The sequence below is a fragment of the Pectinophora gossypiella genome, unplaced genomic scaffold, assembly GCF_024362695.1.
Source record: "Pectinophora gossypiella unplaced genomic scaffold, ilPecGoss1.1 Pgos_33, whole genome shotgun sequence".
NCBI classification, from domain to species: Eukaryota; Metazoa; Arthropoda; class Insecta; order Lepidoptera; family Gelechiidae; genus Pectinophora; species Pectinophora gossypiella.
The window spans coordinates 1,049,567-1,061,984 of record NW_026063243.1 but is presented as its reverse complement, the minus strand read 5'-3'; the positions used below and the strand labels follow the sequence as shown (position 1 = coordinate 1,061,984).

The 12,418-nt window shown below is 40.8% G+C and overlaps 1 long non-coding RNA gene and 1 pseudogene across 2 annotated transcripts; one reads left to right on the top strand and one right to left on the bottom strand.

Moving 5' to 3' along the window:
- Positions 1 to 1,408: 1,408 nt before the first annotated feature.
- On the bottom strand, positions 1,409 to 4,279 carry LOC126381020 (protein bric-a-brac 2-like; annotated as a pseudogene).
- Positions 4,280 to 8,061: 3,782 nt separating this feature from the next.
- Positions 8,062 to 10,347, top strand: LOC126381003 (uncharacterized). 2 transcript variants are annotated; one of them, XR_007568635.1, is made up of 3 exons: positions 8,062 to 8,971; positions 9,065 to 9,195; positions 10,158 to 10,347. It is a non-coding gene; the product is annotated as an uncharacterized LOC126381003 (long non-coding RNA). The 2 variants fall into 2 exon arrangements; XR_007568634.1 differs by having other exon boundaries at positions 8,062 to 9,195.
- Positions 10,348 to 12,418: the final 2,071 nt, after the last annotated feature.

Genomic DNA, 12,418 nt, shown 5'->3' with positions numbered 1-12,418 from the left:
CGGAATTCACAAAAAGCGCCGAAAAACTGATTCATGTACTTAATTTTAAGAAGTTTAATTTTATCCGGCAAGTTTAGAAAACCGTATAAAATTAATTTAGAATAAGAGTTTAACGTCAAATGAAATGTTTGCTAGAATAGCTTTTTGTCGCCTAAACCTAAATTGAGTAATTTAGAAACGTCATTCCTAAATTTAAGATTAGGCGTCAACTAAAATGTGCCGCCAGAATGCAAATCCAGTTTTTGACATTTAAACCGTAATCTTAGCTAATTTAAATTTAAGTTTGCCTTCCGGAATCGGCACCAATATAAAATAATATAAAATAATAAAATTATATGACTCTTTTAATCATTATAATTTTAGCTATATTAGGTGACATTCATTGCCACTATGAAGTTTATTAAACAACCGGATTCGTTGCAAATTGACACTTTTTGTTTAGACACGCAAAACAAAAATATCCGTCATGGTAAACTATTACCTAATACAATCAGGTGTATAGTGTGCGGACCTTCTAATTGCGGGAAAACAAATCTTGTTATTGGTCTTCTTTTGCATAAGGATGGGTTGCAATTTAAAAATGTTTACGTGTATTCAAAAACATTAGATCAACCAAAATACATATTTTTGGAAAAAGTCCTAGACATGGTGCCCAGTGTCTCATTTTCAAAATATAAGGATAGTGAAGAAGTTCTCAGCCCCCAGGATGCTAAACCAAATTCAATAATTATATTTGATGTCGTAGCGTGTGAAAATCAGAATAACATGCGAGATTATTTTGCGATGGGTAGGCATCGAAACATAGATTCGTTTTATTTAAATCAAACTTACAGTAAGGTTCCAAAACAACTAGTACGAGCCAATGCTAATTTGATTATTCTGTTTAAGCAAGATGAAATAAATATGAAACACGTTTATGATGAACACGTTAACACAGATATGTCCTGGAAAGAGTTCCGTGAAATGTGTTCTAAAATATGGAGTGAACCATATAGTTATTTGGTGATCAATAAAGATTGTCAGAAAAATGAAGGATGTTATAGAAATAAATTTGACAGTTTCGTATTTTTTTATTGATCATATCATTTTTCTGATATATAATGTGATGTTACTTGGTAAATCGGGTTATTTTGCCTAAAGATTTAGCAGAAGCACAAACTTATTTTCATAATGGAAGCTTGTTTAAAACGCCAAATAGTCAATGCAGCAGAAGCTGTTAAAAAAAAGGTTAAGAAATTGCGAAACATTAATAATAATATATCGTTTATTTCAGATTTAAAAATCCATACATTAAAAAAAAATATACCACAAACAATTAAAATAGTAAAAGTCAAATTCAAATTACAAAATAAACAATTAAAAATTAAAAATCAATAAATAAAAATCAATAAATAAAAACGAAGTGGTCCTATGCGGTATGGCGGCCTATCCACACCTTAAGAAAAGGCGAGTCCCACCGGTCCACCAACGCCCTCAGGATGCCGTTAGGGCTGTCGCGCGCCCTCGCTAGAAAGGAAGCGCATCGCTTTCTAATAATGGCTGCAAAGCCGTCAATATGCGCTACCGCGAACATTCCCGACGCACTACAACGCCGCGGCAGCCCCATCAGGACCCTGAACGCGTTGTTGTATTGGACGCGCAGGTCGCCGTATGCCCGTCGCGTACAGTCAGCCCACAGGCTGCACGTGTAGAAGCTCTGACAATACGCCTTGAAAAGCGTTACTTTTACTTGAGAACTACATCGTGCGAACCTGCGAGCCAACATATTACAACGTATAACACCATATTACAACATTGAAACCGAAAATGAAAAAGCTTTGAAATCTGTATTCAGACCTATAATAAATAATTTAGAAAAAATAGAAAATTAATTATTCAAATGTTCGGGCCCATCGATAACCCTGCAGCGCCATCTGTGATGTCATAAAATTACGTTGTAAACGTCAAAAATCACTAGATGTCGCTACAAGGCTCGTCTGGTCCGAAATGCTTCGTAACAGTGCTTGAAAATAAGTGCTGCATGCAAACAATACTACTTTGTGGGCCTGGAGATGTTTCCCCTCGTCCGCGAGGGTGACATCAACTAATGTTTGCGTGTTCAGCAGCGTTGTCCACATCGAGATGAAGTTCGGCTGGTGGTTATTCCACCTCAAACTATATTGCTGAGACATCTTCGACACAGTTTTAATGGTTTTCTTATTATATTTATACCGTGGAATTGCCAACCTGAGGATGTTGAGGGGCGAGTTGTGGGCCATGCCCTGCAGCGGGAAGTCGACGGGCCGGGAGTCAATATAGCTTACGGGCACGGGGTGCGGTGGGCAGATGAGCGCCATCTGCTGCTCCTGTTGCGGTACGTCATCCTTGACGAGGTCCCTCGGCGGCGGCGGCGTCGTGCGCTCTCGTTTGATGCGGCTCTTGATGCTCGGCCGGTTGTTGGGGTAGCCCTTCTTTTTGTATTCGAGCCATAGAGTGTGGTTGTTGACGCCGAAAAGGCGCGCGGCCTTGCAAAAGCCTATGCCGCCGAAGCGCACGGCCTCGAGAGAGCGCTAGAAGTTTTCCTCGGACCGTGGGTTGGTGGCGCGGCGGCGCTTCTGCTGCTGCGGCGGCTGCTCGGGTGCGGCGGCAGCGTCCGCCACGCAGCTGGGTCCTGGCGAGGGGCCTGCCACGCCGCCCACTCCGCCCACGCCACCAACGCCGAGCGCCTGCCCGTACTCGCTCAGCCCCGCGTTCATGTACTGGCTCATGTTGTTCATATAAAAAAAACAAATAAACTGTAAAAAATAAATAAATAAATGTACATCGCCTCGCCCTGCAGACCGGTGCTACCCAAGCACGCATTCGAGTACCGCGGGTACGTATGATCCATCATACTCCACTGTCCTCCTTGAGCCATTCCTGTGTTACCCCCCATTCCCAATTGTTCCAAGTATTTTGTGCTTCGGATGTTTGTTGGGAACCGTCGACGGCCCTGTCGTCGTGATACTCCCGGCTGCGCCGCTGCGGCACCGAGCTCAACGTGATCGCGTCGCCGCGCACCACATTCACCGATGGGCCGGACTCCTCGCGGCCCTCTTCCTCCACCATCTGCCCCGAGCCTGCCGAACTCCTCCTTCGCCCCCGTTTCCGCCTCGGCAAAATGCTTGGCGAGGCAGCGTGTCGCTGCGAGATAACGGAGTCGGTAGGGAAGTCAGCGGACGTGCCCTGTGACCGCGTTAGCAGTGTCGAGTCCGGCATCTCCGTCAGACCCTTTATCTTTAGAGTTTTCGCTGTATCCAGCACCTGTGGGAGCTGTTCCTTTGTGACATTAACTTCGCCGTAATACATAAAATCGGCCATTGTTCGCAGATCTGCGAAAGTGACATCTTTCAGGATCACGATCGGATGCCGAGACGGGTTGTACATAAACAGTGCCTGAAAATAAGTGCTGCATGCAGACAATACTACTTTGTGGGCCTGTAGATGTTTCCGCTCGGCCGCGAGGGTGACATCAACTAATGTTTGCGTGTTCAGCAGCGTTGTGAACATCGAGATGAAGTTCGGCTGGTGGTTGTTCCACCTCAAAGTATATTGCCGAGACATCTTCGACACAGTTTTAATGGTTTTTTTATTATATTTTCTTTATGTCGCGGGAGTGACGGACGTCCGACGTAAGCCGAAGTCGGTATGGATATATCAATATATCCTAAATAGAATAAATCTAAAGAGAAGTTATTTTTTGTCTGTCTGTCTGTCTTTCTGTATGTTCCTTATAGAAACAAAAACTACTAGACGGATTTTGACGAAACTTGGTACAATTATTCTTCATACTACTGGGCAGGTTAAAGTATACTTTTCATTACGCTACAATTAATAGGCGCAAAGAAGTGAAGGGAAATTTTGGGAAAACGGGAGAAGTTACTGCATTTTTTAAGCTTCCGTCGCGTGTGCAGCCTTAATGGTTAATGTTACATAGAAATCATGTATGACGGAAATATCTTCTAAATATATACGTCGTAGCAGTGGTGTCAGAAAGGGTCGGCGTTAGAAGACAATAATGGCCATCATTAGTATCACAATCATTTTATTTACTTCCACATAGTTTTTGTATTACGATTAGATAAAGTCACAGCATAAGGTTCACACCCACGGCAAAATCACGGTATTTGTAACGGTTACACAGTTTCTCGAAATCTAGCGCGCCTAAGAACGTTAGCGCGAAGGGGCCCTCCACCACCCATGGTTCCTATATTCGGACCGAATCATCGCGACATGTGTACGTACTTGTTAGGTGCTCTTTTCCGATCACATTTCTTGACGTCCCTACAAGTTATAGGTGAGCGACTATAGCACTCCACTTTCCGATCGTAATTATTCGACACGTCCGCTCATGACGATGGTTAGCGGTAGACTACCCGACTAGAACGGCAGTGCACGTCCGCTCAACACGACGACTCTGTAGTGACTCCCGACTTCACCCCGCTCTGGTCGTACGCCACCTCTCGTCGGAGCGTTGCAACTTCATGACGGAAGTGTTGCCACTTCATCATAGTGTCTGATTTGATCAATTTCTCTTCTTAATTCATAGCTAACTCCGATACGGCCATCCTGCGCGACACACGTCTTCGTGTGTTAATCTCAAACAATATACTACAGCACAGTATCAAAGTTCGCTCGGTCATTCCTGACCTAACATGAGACTATAAAGGACTCTGCCCGAGCTCTATTTGTGACTCAACATGAGCTCTACTTGTGACTCTACATGAGCTCTACTTGTGACTCAACATGAGCTCTACTTGTGACTCTACTTGTGACTCTACATGAGCTCTACTTGTGACTCTACATGAGCTCACATTACATCATGATAAATCATCAACTAACAATACACGGACCATTGACCAGTATTCACATACACACACAACCAAACTTGAAAATTAAATTACTCTTTACACTAAAATCAGCAGAGTAACGATATCTCACAACCAGGCATCACTACCACCTAAATCGAGCGGTAGCAACTCATGCCAGTTACACCAAGTGACGATATCTCAACACAGTCGTTGCTGCCACCTAAATCGAGCGACAGCAACTCATACCACTTACACCAAGTGACGATATCTCAACACAGCTAGCACACAAACTTTACATTTTAGTTGGTAGAATAGTGGTCAATGGGTTACACAATTTCTTCTACATCACTAATTTCTAATTCGTTTGACTGATTCTACGGGAGGTCAACTTGACTTAGAATCAGGTACAATGTCATGACCAAATACAAAGTCAACATGACATCCGGGCCTCGACCGCATACCTGTAGTTTCTGAGACGAGCAGCACAAAAGTGGCTGCAGCCCCGAACACTACAAGTGCGCAGCTTCCTATCAGAGTTGCTCCGAAACAGGTCAATGGGTTACACAATTTCTTCTACATCACTAATTTCTAATTCGTGTAGTTTGCCTAATTCTACCGGAGTTCAACATAGACAGATTCAGGTACAATGTCATGACCAAATACAAAGTTAACATGAAATCCGGGCCTCGACCGCATACCTGTAGTTTCTAAGACAAGCAGCACAAAAGTGGCTGCAGCCCCGAACACTTCAAGTGCGCAGCTTCCTATCAGAGATGCTCCGAAACAGGTCAATCATAGCTTTCGTTACTCAATCAAATTAATCAACATTATAACACATCTACTGCAATGACAACAGACTGTAATATTCCTCCCCAAACTGCGGTTACGCTACAAAACAGTCATGAGTCACAACATCCCCTCCCGGGATGGCCACCATGGTCCACGAACACAATACGACAGAGCACCCTGGTATCTCACACACACAAGTCATAAAGTCACAATGTAGCCACCAACACCTTGAGGAAATATTACCGAACTTACACAATTAGGTACTGCTTCGGTATGATCATCATTTAGAATGTTTTGCTCCAATTTTCTCACTAATGATTTACTTTGTTTCGGGCATTTTCTAAGCCTATTTCATTTAATCATAATCCAAATCATTTTACTTCGCAATGTTTACTTCACTTCATTACGATTACCAATTTAACTAAAGTTTACAAAAGAGAACTTTCTGCACTATATTCGTTTGTATCCTATTACAACTTCCCATTTTTCAAATCAGGTAAAACAGATACGACTCACCAGGACTTATAAGAATTTCCGATAAAAGATCAACCACTGCTCTTGTGACATGGTTTAGGTCTTCAACAGCGCCAGTGCAGCAAGTCCGGCTGGTATACAACGCGCTGCCACGATGTCGTCACTTTACGCAGCTCAGCCCGCGCCACTTGCATAGCCGCTTGCAATACACCAGTTGCCGAACCACGTGTCAAGTTATGACATGAAACAAAGAATTCACTGTGTTATTGTATTCACATGACTTTCTTTCAATCGGTTTAAAAAGATTCGATGAACGACAGTAGATTACAAAACACGTTATTTAACGAGACTTAATTATCATGTCATGACTAACCTCCTCCTGTTTGGAGTGAGAAAATACAACTTGAACCACGCAGGTTAAGCGTATCTACACCAATTCGAAATATTTTTAGACCAAAAAACAAAGATTTAACAATGATGAAAACAGATTGGAAAACGCGGTATGATTGACACCGATTGACACAATATGTCTCGTCAATTTTCTTTTTAAAGAAAGGGAAATAGTAATTTCAAAGTTAATTTTAAATCAATTTCCTCATTATTAGAAACGAAAATTCACATAGCAATGAAGACAATAACAATAAGGTTCCAATATGAAAACGACTCACCGTAATAACAGTTTTCAAGTTGAGGTACTGTTAGGTTTAATTAAATTTGTCGGCGTTAGTTATGAATTAAGAAGAGAAATAGATCAAATCGGAAAATAAAATGAAGTTACATCACTTTCGTCATGAAGTTGCAACGTTCCGACGGCAGGTGGCGTACGGCCAGAGCTGAGTGAAGTCGAGCGAGTCACTACAGAGTCGTCGTGTCGAGCGGACGTGCACTAGTAGTATATTATTGGATATTCTGTCCCACCTATCGTTCGCTCTGCTCACGACCGTTCGCTGCGCTCACTTAGGTGGGTGGAATGCCCAATAATATAAGATTAACATCGTAATGTGTATATAAGGTAAACTAGATGTCGCGTGGTTCGCTCGCAGCAAGCTGCTCGCGTGTCCTGTATTAGTTCGAAGCTTTGTATGGCGGCTTCATCTTGTTTAAATAGGTCTGGTAAAATCAAAAAAGTTCTAGGTGCTATAGTTTTGCCAGGCCGTAGGGTGTCTCCCTGATGCGGAGCAGTTTTCCAAGATGACGTTTCGATCACACCCCTATACATCATTTTTATAACCGAGACATTTTCTGGAAAAACAAAATTTCGTATGGCGGCCATCTTGTTTTTCGGCCATTTTGTTTTTTTTTTACCGGCAATAAAATTTGACTAAGATTTTAATAGGTTTGGTGGAAAAAAAAATGTTCCAGGTGCGATAGTTTTGCCAGGCCGTAGGGTGTCTCCCTGATGCGGAGCAGCTATCGAAAACCCAGACGTATTTTCATACTTGACATGACGTTCCGATCACATTCCTATACATCATTTTTACCCCCGAGACATTTTCTGGAAAACCGAAATTTTGTATGGCGGCCATCTTGTTTTTCCGCCATTTTGATTTTTTTTCACCAACGATTGAATTTGACCCAAGATTTAAATAGGTTTTGTGAAAAAAGAATCATTCCAGGTGCGATAGTTGCGCCAGGCCGTAGGGTGTCTCCCTGATGCGGAGCAGTTTTCCAAGATCTGGAAGTTTTCCCATACTCACCGGGAGGTTTTGATCACTTTTCTCATACATTATTTTTACCCGCCGACGCTCCTTCTGGGAGAACAATTATGTCAGTGAGTCAGTGAGTCAATGGGTTTGCAGCTATATATAATGGTGCCGATTCCTGCAAACACCAACTTAAATCTAAATTTATCTTATAAAACCTAATTTTATTTTAGTTTAGCAAAAAGTGCAATTCTGGCTTTCCGGTCGTCTAAATTTAAAATATTTTAACAAGATTTTTGACACGCTTAAATTTAATAGAACGCTACGAGGTCTATGGTCAACCAGCTGGTGCCGTTTTTTTCGTAAAGAATTGGTAAAGAAGAATGAATGGAAGTGAGTGAATGAAATCGTCATTCGAACAAAAAAAATACATGTTTTTCTTATAATTTCGTACGAAGGAATACAAAATCATAATTTATGTGTGTTTTGGCAGCAAATACAATAAATAAATGCAATAAAACATTTTTCTATGAATTTTAAAACATACATCTGGCATTATTCTAAACCATAAAAACACAACGTCAAGATCATACTTAAAAAAAAAACGTGTAGAGATTAGGTATCGTTAGGTTTTCAAATCAAAAATACTTAATAAAACACAAAAATGACTAAATAAAAGGACGTCGATGAAGAGGAAGACCAAGGCGGAACTAGTAAAAGTGGAAGTTGTGTTGTATCAGAACGACGGAACTCGCTGTGAATGCATATTAACAGTCCTCAACCAACAAGACTCCTATCTTCTTCTTTGTCGTTCCCACACTGCTGAGGATCGCGACCACAGGTTATGGTTTTCCACTTGGTACGGCTATATGCTGCGTGCACCGCCCTCTGTATGCTGCCGTCCACCGTCTTCTTCACGATGTCAGACCACCTCGTAGGCGCCCTTCCTCGCGCACGTTTGCTATCCATTTGCCCAACGATGATCTGCTTCTCCAGACTGTGCTTCGGAGACCGCATAATATGTCCGAAGAAGCTTAGGGCACGATTCCGGCATATTGAGGAGAGCCGCGTCGTGATCTTGAGCTCTTTTAATATGGACTCATTCGTACACGTAAATAGCCTTAAATTACCAAGTAGAGAAAGTCCACCATGAGGTGAGCACGAAGTTTTGAAGACAGGAGTGATTGTATTAGATTTCCTCCTGAGCAGTTGCACTACAAATTTAGTGATGAAGAGGTGAGTGATCGAAAAAATATGTCATAGAAGAACTTGTAGACATCATATTAATCTGAGTTACTTGTATTAATCAGATTTTTTACTAATTTTCAGGCAATACTTGACAGAAACCTTAAGTTGGATGACATAATTATAAAGAAAATCAATAAGAGGATGAACTCTTTTAATGTTTATAAAACAATAGTATGGAAGAATTTTGATGCATCTTGGAGCAATGGCAACATGTAAGCATATTCCTAGTTAAAAATATATATTTAAGTGAGTGTTGCTCGTTTTAAGTGGATTTCCTTTACGGCTGATTAGGCTCAGGCCTAGGACGGCCAGATATGAGGAACGGCTAATCCTGTTTTTTTCTCTAATGTGGTTTGTAAGATCAATGACCAACCTCATCAACCTGCTGCTGTGACTATTTGGGTGTCTCGGACTAAAGGCTTACTTATCTAATGAAATGACTATATAGGTACTTAAGTAATTAGTAAGGGAGTCAATACTCTCTCTTTGTGAATTTGCCTCTTATGTATGAAACCGTTTATCATGCCAGTCATAGTAACTAAACACATAACGGCCTCCGTGGTCCAGTAGTTGAACGTTGTGCTCACAATCCAGAGGTCCCGGGTTCGAATCTTGATGGAGAAAAATCACAGAAATCACTTTGTATTCCTTGTTTTGCTAGGACATTACAGGCTGAACACCTGATTGTCCAAATGTAAGATGATCAGTGCTTCAGAAGGCATGTTAAGCTGTTGGTCTTGGTTACTACTTACTAGTGTAAGTATGTAATTGTTACATGAGTCATGTCAGGGGCCCTTGGCGGCTCAATAATAACCCAGACACCAGGGTTGATGAGGTTGGTAATCCATCTTATAACTCACATGATAGAAGAAGAATAGTAACTAAGGAAGGGATCTTCTTCAGTATTATAATGGGCTAGGTAACGGACTCCAATACGGGTTGGTGGAGGTGTTTTTACGGTGTTTTTCTTTTTTGGAGCAGCATGGTGGAGTATGCTCCATACCCCTCTGGTTGATTGAGGGGAGGCCTGTGCCCAGCAGTGGGATGTATATAGGCTGTTTATGTATGTATGTAGGTAACTGTCTTAAAAAACTGACTGCATGTTGTCTTGATTTATTAAAGTTTAGAGAGATGGAAGTGTATACAGCACTTATAATATTTGTTTTCTCTTCAGATTTGGGAGTTGAGAGTGACAACGAGCAGATTACATAACAATGGGAGGATAACAAGGGCCTTAACTGAAAAAACTGGTGAATGTTCCCAAATAAACCTCACAGATGTAGAAGAAAGACAAAATAAATTTGTTTATTTATTTTATTTCTGTTCCCTACTAAACTAGTAATAAAACATACTTGTTACAAATACTTTTTGATTGTATTTTATTTATAACATCAAAAATTGCACAGAAAAAAGAAATATTTATATTTGTGATGGGTTGCTTATCTGTCACCACTCTGGTCATTATGACCATCACAAGAGGCTGCAGTTGGTCTTCTTGGTAGTGCACGGCTCAGTCCATCCTGGTAGGGTGGTGTGACTATGTATGTATGTACAGCACCACAATGGTAGGTATGTATGTAAGTATTTTTTTATACTCCTGGGTTCTTCTTTCTTTATTCATCACCATCTAAAACAAGTATAATGCTTAGATAATTATTCTAATAAGAAACAAACATAAATAGCCTATTTATTATGTCCCACTGCTGGGCATGGGCATCCCTTCAATCAACCGGAGGGGGTATGAAGCATACTATATGCTGCTCGACTGCAGATTAGTGACGGTGTTTGGGCTAAATAGCCCGGGAATAGCTGCTTGACGTGCCTTCCGAAGCACAGAATCATCTGACTTCTTCAGACAATTGGATGATTCAAGCCTGCAATTTCCTATCCATACAAAGGACCTTGACAGCCTCAAAGTGATTTTGATGATGTCCCCATTGGGTATCAGACCCGGATCTCCTGATTGTGAGCTATGGTTAGAGAACCATTAGACTAAGGAGGCTGTTATATATATAACTCATAGGTAGACAGATTTGCATTCATATTTAATGTACTTACATACCTGAGAGAACATTAGGGATCCATGTCACAGACGTCTTTTTTGTTATAATTAAAACACATAATAACGGGTTCTTACCGCGTTTAAATGGGATATGAGACTCCCGATATTTCGACACTGTTGCAAGTGCCTAGAGTCTTTTTTGTTATTGGTGGCTCATAATTACAATTCAGGATGCAGTGGCTATTAGGACTACTTGCAAATGTCAAAGTCAAAGATTTATCACCTGAAATAAAAAAGGATTATTTAGAATACATACATACATCAATTCATGCTTACATTTCCTAACGGGTTGGACAGAAACAAATATAATGATCAGAAGGATGTAAACAAAAAATGTGGGTTCCGTCACATTCCCAGTACATTTAGCATGCCATGATATTCGTGGAAACTGAGATAAAGCAGTAAAGAGCTTGTAAAATAAGTTTTTTAGTCCACCTTTTGTTACTGCTAACTGGTGATTTTGTTTGGTTCACATCATAAAGTATTTTGAAATAATCTAAAGGAATAAACCAACAAGTAAGGTATCTACCCAGAGCGGGATCAAGTGTGTTAGTAATTTGACTTGGGCAATAAACTGTTTGGTTGCTGCCATGTTATTTATACCTGATAACATTTACCTTGCTTTGGAGGCCTTCCTTCAGTGTACTTCTGTAGTTCCATTCCATAGATAGGTACATTACTTTTGTAGTAATTTTAAGTCCTTCAGGTCAAAAGGATAAGAAGAAGCAGGCAGTGCAGCCTGCACTGCGCGCCTGGTAGGAGTCATTACAGTTTTGACACACACAGAGCTAGGTATGTGTTGATGTTACACGTTAATCGTTAATATCACTGGCACTGCATTGTTTCAAGCATCCACCACACGGTCCAGTTGAAAGTAGTGTTTAAGATTGACACAATTAGATTGTCCTCTTAGATAAATGTTTGGATTAACTTTGAAGATGATACTCATGCCAGAGACATCATCATACCAGCTAAGAGTCTTTTGTTTCGATGGGGCCTCCTCGCAGTCTTCTTTCTTTTACTGGTCTTGGGCGGTAAACGACGTAAAACAAATATTTCTCGTTGATCCTTCTATTCGTATATTTAGAAGGTTCTTTATCGCTATTTAAGCTATTTTGAGAGCGGCAAGGTCTTCCTAATGATCTGCAGGTGAAATCAGTGGCCGGAATTCACAAAAAGCGCCGAAAAACTGATTCATGTACTTAATTTTAAGAAGTTTAATTTTATCCGGCAAGTTTAGAAAACCGTATAAAATTAATTTAGAATAAGAGTTTAACGTCAAATGAAATGTTTGCTAGAATAGCTTTTTGTCGCCTAAACCTAAATTGAGTAATTTAGAAACGTCATTCCTAAATTTAAGATTAGGCGTCAAC